General features: G+C 58.6%; 1 pseudogene; it reads left to right on the forward strand.

The window, feature by feature from the left end:
- The first annotated feature begins 12,306 nt into the window (after nt 1-12,306).
- On the forward strand, nt 12,307-18,477 carry LOC144275012 (C-type lectin domain family 2 member B-like; annotated as a pseudogene).
- The last annotated feature ends 5,584 nt before the right edge of the window (nt 18,478-24,061 follow it).

A 24,061-nucleotide genomic window follows, 5' to 3' on the forward strand; every position in this document is an offset into this window, starting at 1 on the left:
AGTCAGACGTGACTCTCAGCCAGCTAGTAAAACAGAGGTTTATTAGATGACAGGAACACGGTCTAAAACAGAGCTTGTAGGTGCAGAGAACAGGACCCCTCAGCTGGGTCCATTTTGGGGGGCAGTGAGCCAGACAACCACGTCTGCCCTTCACTCCATGTCCCAGCCAGCCCCAAACAGAAACTCCCTCCAGCCCCTCCTCCTCTGGGCTTTGTTCCTTTCCCGGGCCAGGAGGTCACCTGATTCCTTTGTTCTCCAACACCTTTAGCTCTCACCTTGCAGGGGGGAAGGGCCCAGGCCATCAGTGGCCACGAAATAGGGTGTCGGCCATTCTCTGTGTCCAGACTCCTGCACACACATGCCCTCTAGGGCTCCGCAGTGATTATACACTCTTACCCCACCACCTAGATACTTAAGAACTTCCTAGGGGAAACTGAGGCACCCCCACACTATTCAGAGGAAACATTAAGAACAGTCCCACTTCGTCACACCCTGTATCCCCCTTCCCCCCCTTTCCCGGGCTGGGGGGGCCCTCTGTCCCCCTTCCCCCCTTTCCCAGGCTGGGGGGGCCCTCTATCCCACCTCTCCCTTCCCCCCTTTTCCTGGGCGGGGGGACCTCTTTCCCCCCTTCCTTCCCCCCCTTCCCGGGCTGGTGGGGGGCCCTGTGTCCCCCCTCTTTCTTCCTCCCTTTCCTGGGCTTGGGAGGGGCCCTGTGTCCCCCTTCCCCCCGTTTCCCGGGCTGGGGGGGGTCCTGTGTCCCCCCTCTCCCTTCCCCCCCTTTCCCTGGGTGGGGGGGCCCTGTGTCCCCCTTCCCCCCTTTCCCGGGCTGGGGGGGCCCTTTGTCCCCCTCCCCCCTTTTCCCGGGCTGGGGGGATCTCCGTCCCCCATCTCCCATCCCCCCCTTTCAGAGACTGGGGAGGGCCCTGTGTCCCCCTTCAGCCCCTTTCCCTGCTGGGGGGGCCCTGTGTCCCCCCTTCCTTCCCCCGCTTTCCTGGGCTGGGGGGGGCCCTGTGTCCCCCCTCTCCCTTCCTCCCCTTTCCCTGGGTGGGGGGGCCCTGTGTCCCCCTCCCCCCTTTTCCCGGGCTGGGGGGGACCTCCGTCCCCCATCTCCCATCCCCCCCTTTCAGAGACTGGGGAGGGTCCTGTGTCCCCCTTCAGCCCCTTTCCCTGCTGGGGGGGCCCTGTGTCCCCCCTTCCTTCCCCCGCTTTCCTGGGCTGGGGGGGCCCTGTGTCCCCCCTCTCCCTTCCCCCCCTTTCCCGGGCTGGGGGGGCCCTGTGTCCCCCCTCTCCCATCCGCCCCTTTCCCAGGCTGGGGGAGCCCTGTGTCCCCCTTCCCCCCCTTTCCCGGGCTAGGGGAGCCCTCTGTTCCCCCTTTACCTTCCCCCCTTTCCCGGGCTTGGGGAGGGCTCTGTGTCACCCTTTCTCCCATTCCCCCCTTTCCCAGGCTTGGGGGGGGCCCTGTGTCCCCTTTCCCCACTTTCAAGGGCTGGGGGGGCCCTCTTTCCCCCCTCTCCCTTTCCCCCTTTCCCGGGCTGGGGGGGGCCCTCTGTCCCCCTTCCCCCACTTTCCCAGGCTGGGGGGTTCCCTCTGTCTCCCTTCCTGCCCTTTCCCGGGATGTGGGGGGGGTCCTCTGTCTCCCTTCCAGCCCTTTCCCGGGCTGGGGGTGGGTTGTATCCCCCCTTTCCCTTTCCCCCTTTCCCAGTCTGGGGGGGCCCTGTGTCTCCCTTCCCCCCCTTTCCCAGGCTGGGGGGGCCCTCTGTCCCCCTTCCCCCCCTTTCCCGGGCTGGTGGGGGCCCTGTGTCTCCCCTCTCCCTTTCCCCCTTTCTGGGCTGGGGGGGGCCCTGTGTCCCCCTTCAGCCCCTTATCCGGGCTGGGGGGGCCTTCTGTTCCCCCTTTACCTTCCCCCCTTTCCCAGGCTTGGGGAGGGCCCTGTGTTGCCTTTTCTCCCATCCCCCCCTTTCTCATTCTTGGGGGGGGGCCTGTGTCGATGTGACAATGTGACTCAGCAGGGAGGGGGGAGTGTTGACCTGGGAATGTGCCCTGGGGATGGGAGACCTGAGAGCCTGTCTGCGGGGTCAACCCTGTGCATCTCGCAGGCATTCTCAACGGCCGTCAGGAAACTATCTATGTCCTCCCCCTCCTTCCGCTGGGCCAGGAAGCACTTATCAAATTTCCTTGCAGTCTTGGGTCCCCCTCACTCACCACAGCCGGGGCCCCACTGCTCCTCAGCCTGGCCAGCTCCAGTTCGTGCTGTCTTTGTTTCTCCTTCTCCTGACACTCCCTCTCCTTCTCCTGCTCATGTTGACATTGTTTCTCTTTCTCCTCCTGCTCATGTTGACGTTGTTTCTCCTTCTCCTCCTGTTTCTCCTTCTCCTCCTGCTCATGTTGACGTTGTTTCTCCTCATGTTGATGTTGTTTTTCATGATCCTCCAGCTCCCTCATTTTCATCTCCCTCTCGCATTCCAGCCGCCTCTGCTCCAGGGATGGGGAGTTCTGCCAGGAGGATCCCCTGCTGGCTGCTGGGGTCAGGGTGCCCTCGGTATTTGCTGGGCTTCCCCCAACCCCCCCCCCAGGCATAGGTAGGAAGGGTCTTGGGATGTCCTCGGCAGCAGTCTGACCCCTTCCAGCCCGGTCAGGCCCCAGGGCCCACGCTGCGTCTGCCGTCTGCCGGGCGGCTTCCCTCAGGGACAGGGATCGGGTCATCCAAGCGATCCCTCTCCTCCAACTGGGCAATCAGCTGTTCCTTGGTGGACCTCCCAATGCGCAGCCCCCTCTGCCTGCACAGCTCCACCAGGTCGCTCTTCAGGCGTTTAGCGTACATCTCCCTGCTGGCCACTCACAGGCCGGGCAGCTTTCCACGGTTTCCAGGAAAAGCCCTTAGTGTGCCAGTCCTTCTTGAGGTCACCACCTCTTTGCCAGGGTCGAGCTGCAGACTCCTCCGCCCCTGGGACCATTCGCTGCAATCCCCCGGTGGACTCTGTTACTGCAAAAGTCCTTCTCTCTGGTCACACACTCCCAGGGGTTAACCGCCCCTTGAAACCGTCTCTCTCTGAATCTTCAGCACGCCTGGTCCCCGTCAATTCCCCTTCGCTTTATTGTTCCCCAGTCACTTATTGCAGGAAGCGCCGTTCACGGGGTGCAGTAGATCCCACCGCTACCACCAGTTGTCACGGAGTGTAGGGGTGTCCAGGCCCTGCACCCCTCTTCCTGGGATTCACTGAGACTCTCAGCCAGCCAGTAAAACAGAAGGTTTATTGGACAACAGGAACACAGTCCACAACAGAGCTTGTGGGTACACCCAGGACCCCTCAATCACGTCCTTCTGGGGGAGCAGGGAGCTTAGACCCCAGCCCCGGGGTTCCCTGTGTTCCTCCACTCACCCCCAAACTGAAAACTAAACCCACCCAGCAGGTTCCCTGCTGCAGTCTCCGTCCACATTCCTGGCAGAGGTGTTACCTCCCCCTCACACTCCTGGCTCAGGTTACAGGCTCTCAGGTCTCCCATCCCCAGGGCACATTCCCAGGTCAACACTCCCCCCTCCCTGCTGAGTCACATCGTCATAGTCCCCCTTCCCCACTTTCAAGGGCTGGGGGGGCCCTCTGTCCCCCCTCTCTCTTCCCCCCTTTCCTGGGGTGGGGGGGCCCTCTGTCCCCCCTCTCCCTTTCCCCCTTTCCCAGGCTGGGGGGTTCCCTCTGTCTCCCTTCCTGCCCTTTCCCGGGATGTGGGGGGGTCCTCTGTCTCCCTTCCAGCCCTTTCCCGGGCTGGGGGGGCCTGTGTCCCCACACTCCCTTCCCCCCCTTTCCCGGGCTGGGGGGGGCCCTGTGTCCCCCCTTTCCCTTTCCCCCTTTCCCGGTCTGGAGGGGGCTCTGTGTCCCCCTCTCCCTTGCCCCCTTTTCCCAAACTTGGGGGGGCTGTGTCTCCCTTCCCTCCCTTTCCCAGGCTGGGGGGGCCCTCCATCCCCCTTCCCCCCCTTTCCTGGGCTGGTGGGGGCCCTATGTCCCCCCTCTCCCTTCCCCCCATATCCGGGCTGGGGGGGCCCTCTGTACCCCCTCACCCTTCCCCCCCTTTCCCAGGCTGGGTGGGGTCCCTCTGTCCCCCCTCTCTCTTTCCCCCTTTCCTGGGCTGGGGGTGGCTTGTGTTCCCCCTATCCCTTCCCACCCTTTACCGGGCTGGGGGGGCCCTGTGTCCACTTACCCACCTTTTAAGGCCTGGGGGGTGGCTCTTTCCACCCTCTCCCGTCCCCTCATTTCCCGGGTCTGGGGTGGGCAATCTGTCCCCACTCTCCCTTCCCCTTCCCTGGCTTGGGGGGGCCCTGTGTCCACTTCCCCCCCCCTTTTCCGGGCTGGGGGAGGCTCTGTCCATCTTACACCCCTTCTTGGCCTGGAGGGGGCCCTCTGTCCCCCCTTTCCCTTCCCCCCTTTCCCGGGCTGGGGGAGGCCCTCTGTCCCCTTCCCCCCCCTTTCCCGGGCTGGGTGGGGCCCTGTGTCCCCCTTCCCCCATTTCCCGGGCTGGGGGGGCCCTGTGTCACCCTTCCCCCTTCCCCCCCTTTCCCGGGCTGGGTGGAAGGCCCTCTGTCCCCCTTCCCCCTCTTTCCAGGGCTCGGGGGGCCCTCTGTCCCTCTTACCCCCTTTCCCGGGCTGAGGGGGCCCTCTGTCCCACCTTTCCCTTCCCCCCCTCCCCCGGTCTGGGGGGGGGCCTGTGTCCCCCTTCCCCCGTTGTCCCGGGCTGCGAGGGGGCCTGTGTCCCCCATCCACCTTCCCCCCCTTTCCCGGGCTGGGGGGGGCCCTGTGTCCCCCTTCCCCCCTTTCCATGGCTGGGGGTTCCCTTTGTCATGCTTCCCCCCCTTTCCCTGGCTGCAATGGGGGCCTGTGTACCCCTTCCCCCTTCCCCCCTTTCCCGGGCTGGGGGGGGGGCTGTGTCCCCCTTCCCAGCCTTTCCCGGGCTTGGGGGTGCCCCTCTGACCCCTTCTCCCCCTTTCCCAGGCTGGGTGGGCGGGCCTGTGTCCCCCTTCCATCTTCCCACCCTTTCCCGGGCTGGGGGGGGGCCCTCTGTCCCCTTCCCCCCCTTTCCGGCTGGGGAGGTGCCCTGTGTCCCCTTCCCCCCCTTTCCTGGGCTGGGGGAGGCCCTGTGTCCCCTTCCCCTCCTTTCCGGCTGGGGAGGTGCCCTGTGTCCCCTTCCCCCCCTTTTCTGGGCTGGGGGGGAGCCCTGTACCCCCTTCAGCCCCTTTCCCTGGCTGGGGGTGGCCTGTGACCATTCTCTCCCTTCCCCCTGTTTCCCTTGCTGGGGGGGTCCTGTGTCTCCCCTCTCCATTCCCCCGCTTTCCCTGGCTGGGGGGGCCCTCTGTCCCCTTCCCCCCTTTCCCGGGCTGGGGAGGGGGGTCCTGTGTCTCCCTTCCCCTCCTTTCCCGGGCTGGGGGGTGCCCTGTCTCCCCTTTCCTCCCCTTTCCTAGGCTGGGGGGGGGGCCCTGTGTGACAAAGAGGGACTGTTTTTAATGTTTCCTCTGAATAGTGTGGGGGTGCCTCAGTTTCCCCTAGGAAGTTCTTAAGTATCTAGGTGGTGGGGTAAGAGTGTATAATCACTGCGGAGCCCTAGAGGGCAGGTATGTGCAGGGGTCTGGACACAGAGAATGGCCGACACCCTGTTTCCTGGCAACTGATGGCCTGGGCCCTTCCCCCCTGCAAGGTGAGAGCTAAAGGGTTGGAGAACAAAGGAATCAGGGGCCCTCCTGGCCCAGGAAAGGAACAAAGCCCAGAGGAGGAGGGGCTGGAGGGAGTTTCAGTTTTGGGGCTGGCTGGGACATGGAGTGAAGTGCAGACGTGGTTGTCTGGCTCACTGCCCCCCAAAATGGACCCAGCTGAGGGGTCCCGTTCTCTGCACCTACAAGCTCGGTTTTAGACCATGTTCCTGTCGTCTAATAAACCTCTGTTTTACTGGCAGGCTGAGAATCACATCTGACTGCGAAGTTGGGGGGCAGGACCCTCTGGCTTCCCCAGGACCCCGCCTGAGCGGACTTGCTGTGGGAAGCGCATGGAGGGGCAGAGGATGCTGAATGCTCCGAGGTCAGACCCAGGAAGGTGGAAGCTGTGTGAGCTTTGTGTCCTGCAGACAGGCTCCTCACAGGAAGGCTATTTCCCCAGAGTCCTGACTGGCTTCATGGGGAGCAGTTCCAGAGCATCGCCCAGGGACTCCGTGACAACTGGTGGCAGCGGTGGGACCTACTGCACCCCATGGATGGCCCTTCCTGCAGTAAGTGATGGGGGAGCAGTAAAACGAAGGGGGATTGAGGAGGACCAGGTGTGCTGAAGGCTCAGAGAGGAGCGGTTTCGGGGGGCGGTTAACCCCTGGGAGTGTGTGACCAGCGAGAAGGACTGTGCAGTAATGGGGTCCCTCTGGGGACTGCGGTGAGCAGTCTCAGGGGCAGAGGTGAGCAGTCTCAGGGGCAGAGGAGCCTGCAGCTTGGCCCTGGGAGAGAGAAGGACTTTTGCAGTAACAGGGTCCCCTGGGGGATTGCAGCAAGCGGTCCCAGGGGCGGAGGAGTCTGCCGCTCGCTGGACCCTGGCAAAGAGGTGGTGACCTTGAGAAGGGCTGGCACACTAGGGGTTCTCCCTGGAAACCATGGGGAGCTGACAGCACACAGGCCTGTGAGTCCACAACAACTTGGGAAGAGCGGAGTGATGGCCTGTCACCGGTCTCCTTAAGAAGGACATTGTAACCCTGTGCAGAAAGAGGGGGTTGAGCTTTGGAAAGTTCACCAAAGCAGAGTTAATCTTGCAGCTGGAGGAGGATGACTGCTCTAAGGAACAGATTCCTGAGCCAAATGGGACTATAGCAGGATCTGGGAGCAGCTGGAGTAGTAGCCAGGCATTCCCAAGACTCCTGTCCACGACCAGATGAGGGTCTTCATGATCGGGTCCTGGAGCTGAGTCCGAGAGAGCAAGAGGACTGTGAGAGACAGCGAGAGCCCGAGAAAGAGCTGCAGAAGCAGCAGCAGCATGAACTGGCGGTGGTGGAGCGGAGAGGCCTAGGGGACCTCCCAGGGGTGAGTGGGGATAGATCTCGGGGGGCCAGTTCTGCAAGGAACCTCGAGACTAAAGTGCTGCCCCTGGTTAAGGACGGGGCAGGGGGGGATGTGGATGCCCACCTCACTGCCTTTGAGCAGGCTGGAGATTTGAACCAGGGGGACTCTGCGGAAAAGCCCCGGTGTCTAGCTCACTTGCTGGGTCCCAAGGCCATAGGCTCCGTCAGCCAGGTGGGTGGGGAGGTGGACAGGCTCCCACTCCTGGTCCCAACCTATATGTCTGTGTGGAGTTTCCTGGGGCCAGGCCCCTCGGACCTCCAGTGGCAGTTGTCTCAGAGTTTGTTCTGGATTCAGCTAAAGCCCAGGAAGGGAAAGGTCCTAAGTTTGTGTCGGCTCAGGAAAATGGCCCTGTAACTAGGTCACATCCAGTTAGTGTCTATATAAAATCCCAGAGACCGGACAATTCTGGTGCTTGTATTTTGCCTGTTGCTAGTGTGTTGTTGGAAAGGGTGGAGCAACTCTGTCTGATCAGGGTGAGATCCTAGGCAGGGTACAAGGAGAGCATGAAGGTGATGTGATTGTGTTACCTATTGAGGGTGCGGAAACCTGTAGCAAGAAGGAAAAGATTCCTAAACTTGTGTGTGGCAAAGGGAAGGAGAATGCTTCTGACCTTTTATCTAGGAAGTCTGTAAGTTTGCCTGAAAGGGGATTGTGTAGGAATCCGCCGGATGGGCCAGAGGTAATTCCGGATGTAAGGGAGACCCAGAAAGAGTCTGTTGTTGCTCAGGAAAGTGTTCCTCTAGAGCAAGCCCTAGGTAAAGAGGGTAAGAGCAGCATTTCTGGGAGGGGTGAATTGTTGCATAGAAAAGCCCTCGGGAAAGGAATCCTCATGGAGTCTTTGCAAGCAGTTTACTGCAACTGAAGGGTGTGAAAGTGATTTAATCAAGAAAGTTTCAGTTCCTAACAGCCACAAATTTTCTGCTGTGAATGGATCCACTGACTTTCCTGTTGAAAGATCCAATGTGGAGAGCTTTGAGAAGGTCTCAGATGAACTGAAAGCTGTTAAGAAAGTTAAACAGTCCTATTACCAAGTGGCTGTGCTTGGCCAGCTTGTTGGGGAGAAGACGCAATCCCAGTTTGACCCCCTGGGGTTTTGGGGTGGCGAAAGGGCATGGGCCGCATAAACCTTCCCACATGTGGCCTGAGAGTGCTATCGACCACCCCCGACCTAAGGGAGGGCGTGAAACTGGAAGGGCCTGGTGTAACTCCTACCAAGGAATGGGAGAGATGCTGGGGCATCCATGGGAACGTTGGTGACTTCGAACTTCCCCAGGTCACCGGCTAAAGTGACCCCGCACAGTTCGATCTCGAAGAGGGGAGAGATGTGACAAAGTGGGACTGTTCTTAATGTTTCCTCTGAATAGTGTGGGGGTGCCTCAGTTTCCCCTAGGAAGTTCTTAAGTATCTAGGTGGTGGGGTAAGAGTGTATAATCACTGCGGAGCCCTAGAGGGCAGGTGTGTGCAGGAGTCTGGACACAAAGAATGGCCGACACCCTGTTTCCTGGCAACTGATGGCCTGGGCCCTTCCCCCCTGCAAGGTGATAGCTAAAGGGTTGGAGAACAAAGGAATCAGGGGCCTTCCTGGCCCAGGAAATGGACAAAGCCCAGAGGAGGAGGGGCTGGAGGGAGTTTCAGTTTTTGGGCTGTCTGGGACATGGAGTGAATTGCAGACGTGGTTGTCTGGCTCACTGCCACCCAAAATGGACCCAGCTGAGGGGTCCCGTTCTCTGCACCTACAAGCTCGGTTTTAGACCATGTTCCTGTCGTCTAATAAACCTCTGTTTTACTGGCAGGCTGAGAATCACATCTGACTGTGAAGTTGGGGGGCAGGGCCCTGTGTCCCCCTTCCCACCCTTTTCTGGCCTGGGCGGGGGGGCCTGTGGTCCCTCTTCAGCCCCTTTCCCGTGCAGGGGGGGGGCCCTGTGTCCCCCCTCACCCTTCCCCCCCTTTACTGGGCTGGGGGGGCCCTGTGTCCCCTTTCCCGGGCTGGGGGGCCCTCTGTCCACCTTCCCCCCTTTCCCGGGCTGGGGGGGCCCTCTGTCCCCCTTCACCCCCTTTCCCGGGCTTGGGGGAGCCCTGTGTCTCCTTTTCCTGGGCTGGGGGGGCCCTGTCTCCCGCTTCCCCCCCTTTCCCAGGCTTGGGGGGGCCCTGTGTCCCTCTTCCGCCCCTTTCCCGGGCTGGGGGGCCCTCTGTCCCCCTTTCCCCCCTTTCCTGGGCTTGGGGGAGCCCTGTGTCCCCTTTTCCCAGGCTGGGGGGAGCGCTGTCTCCCCCTTCCCCCCCTTTCCCTTGCTTGGGGGGGCCTCTGTCTGCCTTCCCCCCTTTCCTGGGCTGGAGGGGCCCTGTGTGCCCCTTCCCCCCCTTTCGCAGGCTGGGGCAGGGCCCTGTGTTCCCCCTCTCTCTTCCCCCCTTTCCCGGGATGGTGGGGTCCCTCTGTCCCCCTTTCCCCCCTCTCCCGGGCTGGGGGGTGCCTCTGTCCCCCGTCCCCCCTTCCCTGGGCTGGGGGGGCCCTCTGTCCCCCTTCTCCCCATTTCCTGAGCAGGGGGGACCCTCTGTCTCCTTTCCCCCCTTTCCCTGGTTGGGGGGGCGCTCTATCCCCCTTCCCCCATTTCCTGGGCTGGGGGGGGCCCTCTGTCCCCCTTTCCCCCCTTTCCCGGGCTGGAGGGTCCTCTATCACCCCTCTCCTATCCCCCCTTTTCCGGGTTGGGGGGGCCCTCATTCCCACCCTCCCTTTCCCCCCTTTCCTGCGATGGGGGGCCCTCTGTACCCCTTTCCCCTGGTGGGGGGCCCTCTGTCCCCCCTCTCCCTGCCCCCCTTTCCCGGGCTGGGGGCCTCTGTCTCCCGTCCCCCCCTTTCCCGGCCTGTGGGGGCCCTCTCTCCCCCTTACCCCACTTCCACGGGCTGGGGGGGGAACTCTGTGCCAGTTCCCCGCTTTATCGGCCTGGGGGTGGCCTCAGTCCCCCCTCCTCCTTCCCCCCCTTTCCCGTCCTGGGGGGGTCTTCTGTCCCCTTTCCCGGGCTGGGGTGGGCCACTCTTTCCCAATACCCCTCCTGTCCCGGGCTAGGGGGGGCCCTCTGTCCCTCCTCCCCCTTCCCCCTTTCCCAGGCTGGGGGGACCCTCTGTCCCCCTTCCCCCCCTTTCCCGGGCTGGGGGGGCCCTCTGTACCCCTCTCCCTTCCCCCCCTTTCCAGGGCTGGGGGGGCCCTCTCTCCCCTTCCCCCCCTTTTCTGGGCTGGGGAGGGCCCTCTGCCCCCTTCTCCTCTTTCATGGGCTGTGGGGGGGGCCTCTGTCCCCATTTCCCCCTTTCCCTGGCTTGGGGGGCGGCCCTCTGTCTGCCTTCCCCCCTTTCCCGGGCTGTCTGGGGCCCTCTGTCCCCCTCTCCCTTCCCCCACCTTCCCGGGCTGGGGGGGGGCCCTGTGTCCCCCCTCTCTCTTCCCCCCATTTCCTGGGCTGGGGTGGCTCTGTGTCCCCCCTCTCCCTTCCTCCCCTTTCCCCGGCTGGGGGGGCCCTTTGTCCCCCTTCCCACATTACCCGGGCTGAGGGGGGCCCTCTGTCCCCCCTCTCCCTTCCTCCCCTTTCCTGGGCTGGTGGGGGCCCTGTGTCCCTCATCTCCCTTCCCCTCCCTTTCCCGGGCTGGTGGGGGCCCTGTGTCCCTCATCTCCCTTCCCCTCCCTTTCCCGGGCTGGGGTGGGCCTCTCTCTCCCTTCCCGCCCTTTCCCGGGCTGCGGGGGGGACCTCTGCCTCCCTTCCCGCCCTTTCCCGGGCTGGGGGGGGGGCTGTGTCCCCCTTCCCCCCTTTCCCGGGCTTGGGGGGGCCCTCTGTCCCCCCTTTCCATTCCCCACCTTTCCCGGGCTGGGGGGGCCCTCTGTCCCCCTTCCCCCCCTTTCCCGGCCTGGGGGGCCCCTGTGTCCCACCTTTCCCTTCCTGCCCTTTCCCCTGCTGGGGGGGGGCTCTCTATCTCCCTTCCCCCCTTTCCCGGGCTGGGGTGGGGCCCTGTCCCTCCTCTCCCTTCCCCCCCTTTCCCTGGCTGGGGCGGGGCCTCTGTCCCCTTTCCCCCCTTTCCCGGTCTTGGGGGTTCCCCTCTGTCCCACTTCCCCCCTTTTCCGGCCTGGGGGGGGGCCCTCTGTCCCCCTTCCCCCTTTTCTCCTCTCCTTGGGCTGGTTCAGGCGTGCGGCCTCTCCATCCCCCCTCCCCCTTCCCCCCCTCCCCTCGGGCTGGGGCAGGCGGGGGGCCCCTCCGTCCCCCTTCCACCTCCTCCCCTAGTGCTGGGTGGCCCCTCTGTCCCCTTTCCCCCCCTACCCTACCCTCTCTCCTCGGGCTGGGGGGGCCCCTCTGTCCCCCCTCATCCATTCCCCTTCCCCCCCTCCTCTGGCTGGGGGTGCGCCCCCCCGTCCCCCCTCCTTGGGCTGGGCCTGTCTGGTGGCTCCCCCCCCACCCCCTGTCTGCTCGCTGTGGATGGGGCACCTGTGTGGAGCATGGAGCTACCTGGGCCCTTTCCCTCCCATGGCTCCAAGCCAGTTGGGGGGCTAGTCATCAGCGCACTGTTGCTCCCTCTACCCCCAACCTTGTACCCCTGTACTCCCAACCGTCACGGGCATCCTCCCCCTGCCTGCAAGGGGGAAGGAAAGGGCCACTCCCACAATTTCCCCGCCCCTCCCCCCATGGGGGAAGTTTTGGACATGAAGTTTTAATGGTTCTATCGCCCACTGGGTGGGCACTTGGCCTTAGAAAATTACTGAAGTATAAATGGAAAAGTTGATTAAAATTGATCATTTCAATTGAGGCGTTGGACTTGGTGATTTAATTGCCTTGATTTTACTCAATCCATCCTGGTTCTCTCCCCCGCCCACCAACTCCCCACTCCTGTTAGGATTCTCGACTTGCTCTCGATTGCGGGAGGTATGTGTGGGGAGGGAGGGTTTTTTCCTCCTGTCAACCCCAGCTGGGTGCCTGTCACGCGGGGGTGGTGCACGGCGGGTGGGGTCCGTAGCAGATCAGGTCTCTGAAGCCCTGGGGGGTGGAGGGGCCGATGGCTTTTAAGGGGGTTCAATCATCATGGCACCACCTCTGGCAGGGGGTTGGGCTGCTGGCAGGGAACGAGAAACCACAAATCGTGCTCCACCCCCCACTGACCTGTCCTGCTGGGTCCCTCTTGACTTTCAGATCGGCCGGAGAGTCTGGAGCAGGGTGTGCGGGGAGCCAGGGCCAGGACCCCAGCTCGGCTTTGCTGCTGCTGAATCGGACCCAGTCACAGAGAGGAGCCGACCCCAGCCCAGCGTCTCCAGCAGCGTGTGCGGCCCGAGTGTCGCTGAGAGAGACGATGGGGCCAGCAGCTGGACCTGCTGGGAGCGAAGAGCAGCTGCAGGAGTGGCCTGTTGAGGGCCATGGACACCTGGAGACTGGAGGGGAGCCAGGTAATGGGGTGTCGCTGCCTGGGGACAGGCTGGAGAGAGACACTGAGGCTACCCCACATGGGGCCAGGCTCTCAGTGGCAGCAGCCAGTGCCCAGCAACACCCCGTCTGTGGGCAGCAGGGACTGGATCACCCCCAGGGGCTCTCAGGGCACCGATCCCTGGCTCACAGCTGCTGTCTGGCAGACACAGCGGTGGCCGTGGGGCTGTGCAGGGCCCTCCTGGGCTGGGTGTGTCAGACCCCCTGTGACAGCCCTGGCCCATCTCTGCCTGATTCGTTCTCCCCCCTTCTGCTGCGTGTGGCCAGTGTGAGACCCCAGTGTGCGGGGACAGGGGCACTCGGCAGTGTGGGCCCAGCCAGTGCTCGGCAGGGGGCAGAATGGGGGTGGGGATGGTGGGGGCGCAACTGCCACCAGGACATGCGGGTCCTTATCTCTGTGCCCCTGAGCTCACCAGGCCTCCTGGCAGCCTGGCTGGGAGTGCCCAGGGGAGGGCACTGGGCTGAGGGGAAGGAGGGGCTGTTCTGCCAGCCCCAGCCGGCCTGACCCTCCGGGCTCCTCTCCCAGAGCGTCTGACGGAAGGAGCAATCGACAGAACGGTGCATGTTCGAGTCCAGTGGTTCTCAACCTTTCCAGATGACTGTCGCCCTGTCAGGAGGCTGATTTGTCTTGCACTCTGCTAAGTTTCATCTCACTTAAAAACAACTTGCTTCCAAAATCGGACATAAAAATACAAAAGTGTCACAGCCACTATTCCGGAAAAATTGCTGACTCTCTCATTGTTGCGTATTTAATTATGAAATAGATGAACTGGACTATAAACGCTGTACCTTTCCGTGTATAGTCTATCGAGCAGTATAAACGAGTCATTGTCTGTATGAAATTTTAGCTTGTACTGACTTAGTGCTTTTTATGTAGCCTGTCGTAACACGAGGCAAATCTCTCGATGAGTTGATGTGCCCCGTGGAAGACCTCTGCTTACCCCCAGGGGTACACGAACCGGTGGGTGAGAACCACTGTTCTAAGGCAGCTCCAGCCCTGGTGCCGTCGGGGAGACGTGTCCTCGTGGCCCTGCCTGACGGGTCTTTCTGTTTCAGACCCTCGTCGTAACTGCAGGAGATGTAACTACAAGAAATGTACAATTGTGCTCGCAGTCGCCCTCGCAATCATGTTCTTAGTTCTCATCATTGTCCTGGCAGGTGAGTTCTCACCCTTCCCTTCCCCCTCTCTGCACATCCCATTCCCCCTGGAGCCACCACAGTCAGTCTTTCCTCCTGGCCTGTCTGGCTTCTGCCCCTGGGACAGAGGATTCCTGGGGGATGTTCCTCCAAGACCCCCCTCCTGCTCCCTCCCAGACCCCTGCACCTGGGCACTCTCTGTGTTGGGACTGACATTAGCTCCCCCCAGCCCATCTCTGAGCCCTTTGGGTCCAAGTCACTGTTGCCGGGCCCCAGGCACAGTCACTGATACTCGTGCAGAGTGGGGGTGATTGACGGTGCAGGGCAGCAATGAGCTGGGCCCTCTGCCTGCAGCGTGTCGCCCTGAGGTGCCAGCCTGGCCTTCCTGCATCCCTGGGTGGTGCCCAGTGCTGGGCAGGTGCTGGCGTGTCACTGAAAGGAGCCGTGGAACGCAGTATGGACACCTCCCTTAACGCAGCGTGAAACCCACCCATTGGTGACCTCGGCAGGGCAGGGTCTCGTCGCGCTATTGACGTCCCCGCCTGCACAGACAGTGTCTGCGAGCGCAGATGGCAGCTGCTTACGGTGACCGTGAACCTGGCTGGCTGCGCTGGACAGGCCGGGCAGTGGGCGTTCGGTTTCCTGAAGGGAAGGGAGTTTGTTCCCGTCTTCATCTCAACCTGCCTCTCCAGGGAAGCAAAGCGCAGAGCAGGGGGAGGGGGCAGCAGTCCAGGCTAGCAGAACTCCTTGGGGTACTAGACCTGGCGAATCATGTTGAAGTTAATCTCCTACCCATTAATTATTGCCCCCCTGCTGGCCCCCTGGTAACTGTCCCCTCCCTCAGTGGCTCTCTGCCCACCCCATGTTGTAACACGGAGCTTGGACCCAGCTCTCTGTCCTGGGCTTCATGGCACGAGCTGCTTGTCAGCTGCATCCCTGTTGAATGTGAACCCAAGAGAGGGAGAGCAGAGTCAGATAACTCCCCTCTGGGGCTGGATTCCCAGCGTCCTCCTCCTGGTTCCCTCACGGCCTTTCAGTACCCACCCTGGTTCGAGGTGTCTCAGAAGCCTGGGGCACAGGGTCTGATCTCCCCATGTTCTTTCTCCTCGTTGGTGGGTGGCGGGTCTCGCTCACACCACGTGTCGCTGTCTCATTCTCAGTGTGGAGACCTAAGCTTCCGTCACCTGAACCGGGGCCCGTTACTGGATCGGATACCGAGGGAAATGCTACTATTTCTCTGAGGCCGAAAGGAACTGGACCTGCAGCCTGACCTACTGCTCTGCGCTCAGCGCCTCCCTGGCTGAGATCAACAGTGAGCAGGAAATGGTGAGAGATGCTCGAATTGCAACGTTCTGGTCTTGGCTCAGCAGCTGCTGCAGGAGAACCTGGGCTCGAGGAGCAGCTCTGAGTAAATGAGCTTCCAGTTGCTGAATGCCAGGCCTTGCTGGCTGGCCCGGGGCACCTCTAGTGTCCGTGTCTGACTGCAGGGATCACTCACTGTCAGCCCTCTCAAAAGGAGACCGCCCCTCTCGAGGGCAAGGCTGGATGAGTGTCTTCTGGGTGGTGTGGGGCCAAAGAGGTACTGAGATCCCAGATTGACTTGAAGAGCCAGTGCTCTTGGGTAGCCAGATGAGGATGGGGGGGCTCCTCTTAGCCCTGGCCCCTTCTGGCTGAGGATTTGGTGGCTCTACTCTCATCCCTGGCCCTTCCCAGCATCCCTTATTGAGATCAGCTGGGCTCTTTCCTTCCCCTTCCCCTGTGATGGGGAGGGGAGCTCAGCTGTTCTGTAAGGCAAGGTTTGGGATAGGAGAGTTAATACTGAATTACCCAGAGCTGGGCAAGAGGGAGGCGAAAATCCCCAGCCGTTCCCTGAAAACAGAGCCCTTCAGTGTATCCCTGTGAGTCTCTGGTGCACAGATCCTGTGCTCTGACACCACCTCTCCCTCTGCTGTTTTTAGGCTTTCCTGCGGCGCTATAAAGGCAGATTTGACCACTGGATTGGCCTCCGGAGGGACCCTGGGCAGCTCTGAAAATGGGCCAATGGCACCAAATTCAACAACCTGTAAGTCCTCTGTGAATTCCCTGGGCTTTGGGTCCCTGGCGTCTGAGATAGCGAGTTCAGGCCGACGCACCAGTCAGTGCTATGTACTCTGTGTATTAGTGATGGGTGGAAGCAAGTGTTGTCTGCTGGGAGACTGGCCAAAGCTTTCAGATCTGTCTGGCTTTCGTGGGGCCACGTGCGTTAAAGATGCCTGATAGTCACAAATGCTGAGTGCCTGGGGCTGCCATGAGAAGTGGGGTACAGTAGAGATGGCCCAGACGACATCCCAAGAGGGATTTCAGTGGGATGTGGGTGGGATCAAATAACCAAACCCCAGTTGATCCGATAGCAGGGTTTGACCCTAGACCATCAGCGCTGAAAGAACGGCAGAGTAGGTCACGCGGGCGGGGGAGTGGTACTACATGTCCAGGAAAGCATAGAGTAAAGAACAGTAAAAATCGTAAACGAACCCAACTGTATCCTAGCATCTCTAAAGAATAGGAATTCCACACTTGAAGAATAAGAATCTAGCAGTAGGAATATACTACTGACCAGGATGGTGACTGTGAAATTCACCGAGATTAGAGAGGCTACAAAAGCAGAAAACCCAATAATAATGGGGGGTTTCAACTATCTCCATATGATTAGAGATATGGAACAGCTTCCATATGAGGGGAGATGACTAAGGGGGGGATATAGGAGGTCTATAGAATCATGAGTGGGGTCAAGAAAGTGAAGAGGGAAGTGTTACTTACGCCTTCATGTAACGCAAGACCTAGCGGTCACACAATTAAATGAATAGGCAGCAGGTCTGACACAAACAAAAGGAAGTATTTCTTCACACAACACAGTCAACCTGTGGAGCTTGTTGCCAGGGGATGTTGTGAAGGCCAAGAGTATAACTCTGTTCAAACAAGAAGTAGATAAGTTCACAGAGGATAGCTCGACCAGTTCCTATCAGCCAGGATGGTCAGGAATGCAACCCCATGCTCTGAGTGTCCATATACATCTGACTGCCAGAAGCTGGGTGTGAATGGGATGGATCACTCGATACTGACCCTGTTCTGTTCATTCCCTCGGAAGCACCTACCGCTGGCCAGTATCGGAGGACAGGACACTGGGCTAGATGGACCATTGGTCTGACCCATGTGGCCAGTCTTAGGTACTTAACAGCTGAATGGTGTTTTTAAAAAAGCCCTTTGTGATTGATGGGAAGCTGGAAAATGTGCCCAGAGGAGGCTTAGGAAACAAGTCAGTTGATGACCTGTTGTTTGATCCCAGTCAGATATTTTCACATATTCCAGCAAGGATGCCCTGATGTCGGCAGCAGTCTGTCTTTGTGATTGCCTCATGAGCCCATCTGTTAGCCGGCCTGTTTGGGGTCTGTCCACACCGCAGCTGGCAGCATGCCATTGCAGAGAAACTAAATGAATTCTTTGCAGCAGTCTTCGTGGCTGAGCGTGTGAGGGAGATTCCCAAACCTGAGCCGTCCTTTTTAGGTGACAAATCTGAGGAACTGTCCCAGATGGAGGCGTCATTAGAGGAGGTTTTGGAACAAACTGAGAAACTAAACAGTAACAAGTCACCAGGACCAGGAACTCAAATGTGAAATATCAGGACTACTCACTGTAGTCTGTAACCTATCATTTAAATCCGCTTCTGTACCCGGTGACTGGAGGATAGCTAATGTGACGCCAATTTACCGGAACTGGGTAAACAGGCATCTCAGTGGGGTGTTAACCCTGAAATCTGCCACCCTGCGGGCGCCCACCCCAGCAGAAGGCTCTGGGTGCATCATTGCCATCCCCTCAGAGCTCGTCTGGGGTGATGCTGGTGGGGGAGCCACCCACAGCCATCTGCTCAGGTGGCTGTGAGCTGGGTTCTCCCTTCTCTGGGACAGATCTCACCCCGAGCCAGAGGCTGGTGGCCTGAGGGCAGGGAGATCCCGGCCTGCCCAAAGAGTAGTGCTGGGCCTCCTCCCAGCCCAGCACATGACTACTGTGAGTAGCCAGGATGGGACCATGGGGGAGGATTTGCCTGTGGGCCTGGACCCCACCCTGTTCCCAGGTGGGAAGCGCTGGCCTCCAGCTCTCACGGGAAGCTCTGTGTGAGTGGCTGGGGTCACCCCATGGCTGCTGGGTTTGTGCTGCTGGCATTTCACTCCAGCCGCCCCCTGCAATACAGCCTGTCCTGACAGGCCTCTGGCCTGAGAGCTGATGTAAACTGTCCAGGGAGCCCTGGACCCAGCTCTTCTGTGCGGCGTTACGGCTGCTCCTCGCCACGCTGAGAGTCACCTGGAACCTGCGCCCGGGGCAGTTTGGGTGGGTTGGGCCTGCAGGGGCCCATCCAGACCCAGCTGGGGGTGGGGGGAGTAGGACCTGGGTTAATACCCACCCATCATAAATAGTCCATGGAGGTCAGTTGATCTTCGAACCTTTCCTGGCCTTGCTGCCTCACTGCCCCCTTTCTAGCTGGGGCCTGTGGCAGGTGCAGGAAGGGGAATCGTGAGGGGCTGTGAGTGCAGCAGCTCCCTGCACTGTGCGAGAGCGTCTCTCCCTGCCTGTGACTGATGGGAAATGTCCAACTCCTACCTGACACCAGCTCCCTGGCTTCTCTCTTGCAGGTTTCCGATAGGAGAAGGAGGAGACTGCGCGTATCTGAACGGTGTGCGTGCGGTCAGCAGCTAGCAATGCACCAGTGAGAGACACTGGATCTGCACCAAACCCGATGCATTTACACAGGCACAGGAGGCTGCAGTGGAAGGGGGCTGGTAACAAGAGTATTATAGAATCTAGCCCTGGAAAAGCCTGACTGTGATTTCTTGTGACCATTACATCTGAGCAATTCTGGAATATCGGGGAATGCTCTGCGCATCACTGGGTTACTTCCACGTCTGGCCATCCGTGTATTGTGTGCCTGATGTTGGATTTCTCTTTGCACACTGAGCCAGGTACAAAATTAGATTGCAAAATCCACAAAAAAGGAAATCTACAGGAAGAAACTTACAGCAGGGGGCTGTGTGTGTGTCCATCTGTGGTGTTTAAGCATAAAGACAAAGGATCGGTCTGATCTCTCTCGGTGTGCAAAGACATACTGGATCCTTCCCCTCGGAGACAAACTGACGGTATGCATGTCTCCTAAAAGAAGGGTCCGAGCTTGCCTGGCTGTAAAGTGCTGCAAGGATTTCGGGTGAACTGTACTTGGTTAGACTGGAGAATACCTTGTTAGTTCAATCTAGGCTCTAGAACGCATGTTATGACTTTGTTATATGTAACCATTTGTTTCCAACACTTTCACTCGACTCTTGGCTTTGTTGAACTGAGGCTTGATTTCGCTGTGAGCCTATGGCAGCGCTGTGTGTTAAGTGGAGCAGTGATCTGAGCTGGACCTGGTAAGCTGGGGCCGAGGATGTTACTGTTCCTTTGGAAATAGGCAATCTGTGAATAATACCGGTGCCCAGGGGACCAGGGACTGGACGCTCCAGACAGATGCTCAGAGGGCTTGAGGGCAGAGTGGGCCTATTGCTACCCTGCAGTGACGGCAGGCCCAGCAGCGAGTGCGTGTGGCCAGTGGAGTTGGGGAGCTGACCCCTGGCAGGCACAGACAAGGCTCCCTCGGGCAAAGGGCAGGTGGTGGCGAGGTGCCTCCCAGCCCTGGGTACCCTGGGAAGCATTGCAGGGTATTAATTTACTGCAGGTCTGGGGCAGTTAAAAATTACACCCCAAGGTCCCAGCCCAGTGAGGAGGACCGAGGAGAGGAACTGTGACTGCGCGGGGCACCTGAGTCCCAGCCCCGCCCAGAGTTCTGCTCTGCCTAAAGCCCCAGTCCCGCCCCGTGAGTAGGGCTTTACCAAATTCATGACCATGAAAAATGCATCACAGACTGTGAAATCTGGTCTCCCCTGTGAAATCTGGCTGCGGGAGGAGGGGGGGAATATGTCACAGAACTGCCACCCTTACATCTACCCCGCCTTCAGAGCTGGGCGGCCAGAGAGCAGCAGCTGCTGGTCTGGTGCCCAGCTCTGAAGGCAGCGCTGCTGCCAGCAACAGTGCAGAAGTGAGGGTGGCATGGTGGGGGGAGGGGCCAACCTTATGGGTGGGTGATGCGGGCAACTGCCCCGAGCGCGGTGGTCAGGAGGGAACCCCACCAACCGCCAGCTCCAGGCCCTTTTAACCTCTGAGTGCTGGACCCTGGAATGGGGGAGGGGCAGGGCTGGGAGCATCCCGGGCAGGGGCTCCTACCGTGTGCCAGGCTCTAGTTGCAAGTTCGAGCTGGGCTGGGGAGGAACAGGACCTCGTCCCCTGCATGGGCTGCTCCAGGGCCAGATCGGAGCCACTTCCAGGAACCTCCCCCAGCAGCAGAAAGCTCCGTGGCTGCTGGCCGGGAGCCCAGCTCTGAAGGTCGCACCACTGCCAGGAGCAGTGCCGAAGTCAGGGTCGCAATACCGTGACACCCCTCCCCCAATAGCCTTGAGACCCCCCATGACCCTCTTCTGGGATGGGATCCACACAGTTACAACAGGGTGACATTTCAGATGGAAATAGCTAAAACTGTGAAATTTAAAAGACTTTTAAAAATCTCATGACCATGAAATTTACCAAACTGGATGGGTGAATTTGGTAGGGCCCTACCCATGAAACTGAACGGGGGGTACTTCACATTACAGATACACAAATGTGGATCCTCAGTTGCACTGTTTATATCACGGCCGCTTCTTTCTGGCAGATCCATTTGAGCTCCGCGGCACACGTCTCAGACAGAACCTGGCTGCCTTTTATCCACCCGCAGCTGTTCCCATCTGCAGAGCCTGAGAAGCTGCAGAGTGAGAGAGAGTCCGTGTCACTGTGGGTCCCTGTAACAAGGAAAGGCCCAGGGGTGAGTCTTTTCTCCCCCTCTGCCTAATGGGAAGCTGGGCTCTGGTGTTGTCCTTCATCTCTAACTTTCCTGCAGAGTGTCAGTCGAGAAGATGTCCCAGGCTGTGAGGTGAGTTAGGGCAGTGGCTCTCAACCTTTCCAGACCACTGTACCCCTTTCAGGAGTCTGATTTGTCTTGCGTACCCCAAGTTTCACCTGACTTAAAAACGACTTGCTTAGAAAATCAGACCTAAAAATACAAATGTTGCCACAGCCACTATTGCTGAAAAATTGCTGACTCATTTGTACCATACAATTATAAAATAAACCCATTGGAAATAAGTATTGTACTTACATGTCCGGGTGTAGCATATAGAACAGTTTAAACAAGTCAGTGTCTGTCTGAAATTTTAGTTTGCACTGACTTCGCTAATGCTTTTTGTGTCATCCGCTGTAAAACTAGGCCAACATCTAGATGAGTTGACCTACTCCTCGGAAGAGCTCTGTGTACCGCAGGGATACATGTACCCCTGCTTGAGAACCACAGAGTTAGGGGGTCTGGAGCAAGGACCATACGAGGCTGAATCTCATGGGGTAAGGTGACCTGGTACTTGTTCATTGGAAGCGCCACCTTGATCTCCTGCATCTCAGTTTTCCTTTAAAAACGAAGTCTGATGGGTGAGAGGAAACCTGTACCCTGCGACCTGGGTAACGGGAGAGTTGCAGGGAGCTGAGGACTTGTCCAGATGAACGGTTAGGGCTGGATTCCCAAAGGGACTTAAGAGGCTTATGGCCACTTCAGGCACCTCTGTCTCTTGGAGTGGGAAGTTCCTTGGAGAATTCCACTGGGTGGGAGACTCAGCTGTGAAGGGAGGGGGTGGGCAGGAGCATCTCATCAACCCAAGATTGGAATAACTGAAGTAATATTCCTTTTGCACAGAGCCTCAGCTCTTTGGAACCTCTGCAAACGCTTTAGGCACATGTTTAACTCCATCCGTAGGAGTAGGAGTAGCCTTAGATCGCAGTGGGAGGGCTCAGGTGCGTAAGTGTTTGCAGGATGGGCACTCAGGGCAGTCCCTGACGCCAGGAAAAGTGGATGTGAAGTGCCAATGTCTGGGTTTGGGAGCCTGCCTGTACACCAAACTCACTAGGTGCTGGGTGCATGACTGCAAGGCACTGGGCCGGGGAAAATCAGCCCTGGGTGGTTATTTTGAGTAGAAAACCAGAGCCACTTCTGGGGTCTTTCACCTTCTAGTACCCTTTCCCTTCTGCAGCTGTATTTCAGCGTATGATAAAATCCCTCTCAATGCCAAGTCAATGCCATAAATCACTGGACTGGGTGCAGGAATCAGTAGGCGACGTTCTCTGGCCTGGATTATGCCAGGGCTCAGACTAAATTATTCTTCCCAAAACTTTTAAAAGCTGAGCCCCCTCCTCAAGGTAAAGAGACCAATCGTGCCCCTCACCCGTCAAAAATGTGTTAGCGACCCCACCCCGCCATTTTCATGTATACGTCTTCAAACCCCCAACCTTCCCACCATGGCTAGCCCTTCCCCACGCTTCAGGAGACGCTGGAGTACATGATCATAACCTTCCCCTCTAACCTTAAGACCTGAGGGACCCCATCCTGGAGCATCTTAAAAATCACGGTTCCCAGACTCTGGAACAGGGGCTGCTTTGCCGGGGTCACATTTCTCCCTCCGTCACATTGGCTGATGGGGATAATGAGCCTGGATATCTCATTCCCGCTGCTCTGAGTGCTGCCCATGTGCACACGACCTAACTCAGCTCTTCCTGTATCCCAGGAACGTCTTCATCTTCTGGGATCCTCATGGCAGCAGTGGGATGATTTAACGGCCACCCTTAGTAATGGGGCCCTTTTTTCTCTCTTTTGTTTCAGAGCCAGCGTCCTGGAATCCTCTCATGGTGCTTGGAGCGGTGGCAGTGGTGAGGGTGCTGGTCTCACTATACCTATGTGGGTTTTGGAAAGGTAGATGGAAAGTGTTTGCCTACCCCTGACTCGTCTTCAGGAAGCTGCTGACTCATCCCTCCCAGTAGCCTGGAAGTCCGCAGGATTCCCAGGAATCTGAGCTCCCCACAGTGTGTGACAGGGACGGGGACCAGGCCCAGGGAACCAGAAACAGGAATTGAGACCCAGCCCTGGAGAATGGGGAAGGAGACCTGCTCATGGAGGACAGACGCTTGACCCAGGAATCCAGAGGAAGGGATCCATTAGGTGGGGACACGGGTGTGGCCCAGGAAACTGGAGTAGCATTGCCAATCCTCCAGGATGACCGGGAGTCTGCACGAATTAAAGATTAATTTTTAATTAAAGATCATCTATTGTGATAAAATCTTCAGGAATACGTCCAATTAAAATTGGCAACCCTAAGCCAGAGTGGGGGGAGGGACCCATTAAAAGGAGACAGACTTGGGCTGGGGAACCAGCTAGAAGAGCTGATCCCTCTTACGATGCCCCTCAATGGTGGGGACTAGACTGGGCGAAACTTTTCATCTAAACCTATTTTAGGTGAAAAATGCAGATTCAGCAGTTTGCGAATTTATATCTGGTCTGCTGAATTGTTCACTTCCAGACCCTCCCCCCGGTTCTTAAAAAGTCGAAGCATTTCGTTTCGACACTTTCCAAACAAACCATTTTGACTTTTCAGTTTGAAACAATTTTTTGTTTAAAAATGTTCTTCACTTTTATTTTAAAAATTCAAAAAGTTACAACCCTTGAAATGTTCCTGGGTTTGTTTTTTTTTAAAGCTTTTTGGTTCATCAAAAATTTGGAAAAATGTTACATTTGTTCAACCTGAAACCAGTTTTTTTCCATCTCTTTTTTGGAATTGCCAGTGACTAAAAAATTTTGTTTGCCCAGCTCTAGGGGCGGGTGAGGATTTTAGCGGTTATATTGTGGCTTTCTGAGTCTCCTGGTTGCACAAAGTTTTCTTACTGTAACAGATTTATTTGGGATGAGGGCAGGATGGGCAAAAGCTTCCTAAAAGTGGGGGGGGCTGCTGGCACCCAAACTGTGGCCTAGGCCCTGTGCCACCCCTTCTCCTTGAGGTCCGGCCCCCTCAAACCGCCTCTTTCCCTGAGGCCCCCCCTCGCGCCGCCTTTCTCCCTAAGCTCCCACTTCATGCCCCCCTTTGCCCCCAAAACACCGCCCCCCCGCTCCCTTCTCTCCCCCCTCATTCAGTCGCTCACACTTATGGCCAGTAAAAAGTGGTGGGCCCTGGTCTCCCCTGTTCCGGCACCCCTGGTGAGAGTGGAAGAGAACGAAGAACTCCTTTCAAATATAACTCCCCCCACCACCACCACCACCACACACACACACACCTCAAAAAAGTACAGTTTACCAGCAACAGGAAAACATGTACCTCACCAACCCGGGCCAGTCACGCTGTGTTGTGTGTGACATTCCCGTCCTGGGGCGGTTTATGTCTTGGAGAATGTGAACCCTGCAGGCCTGGGTGTTTCTCTGCGTAATGTGACCTCAGTG

This window comes from Eretmochelys imbricata, chromosome 14 (assembly GCF_965152235.1).
Source record: "Eretmochelys imbricata isolate rEreImb1 chromosome 14, rEreImb1.hap1, whole genome shotgun sequence".
Lineage (NCBI taxonomy): Eukaryota > Metazoa > Chordata > Testudines > Cheloniidae > Eretmochelys > Eretmochelys imbricata.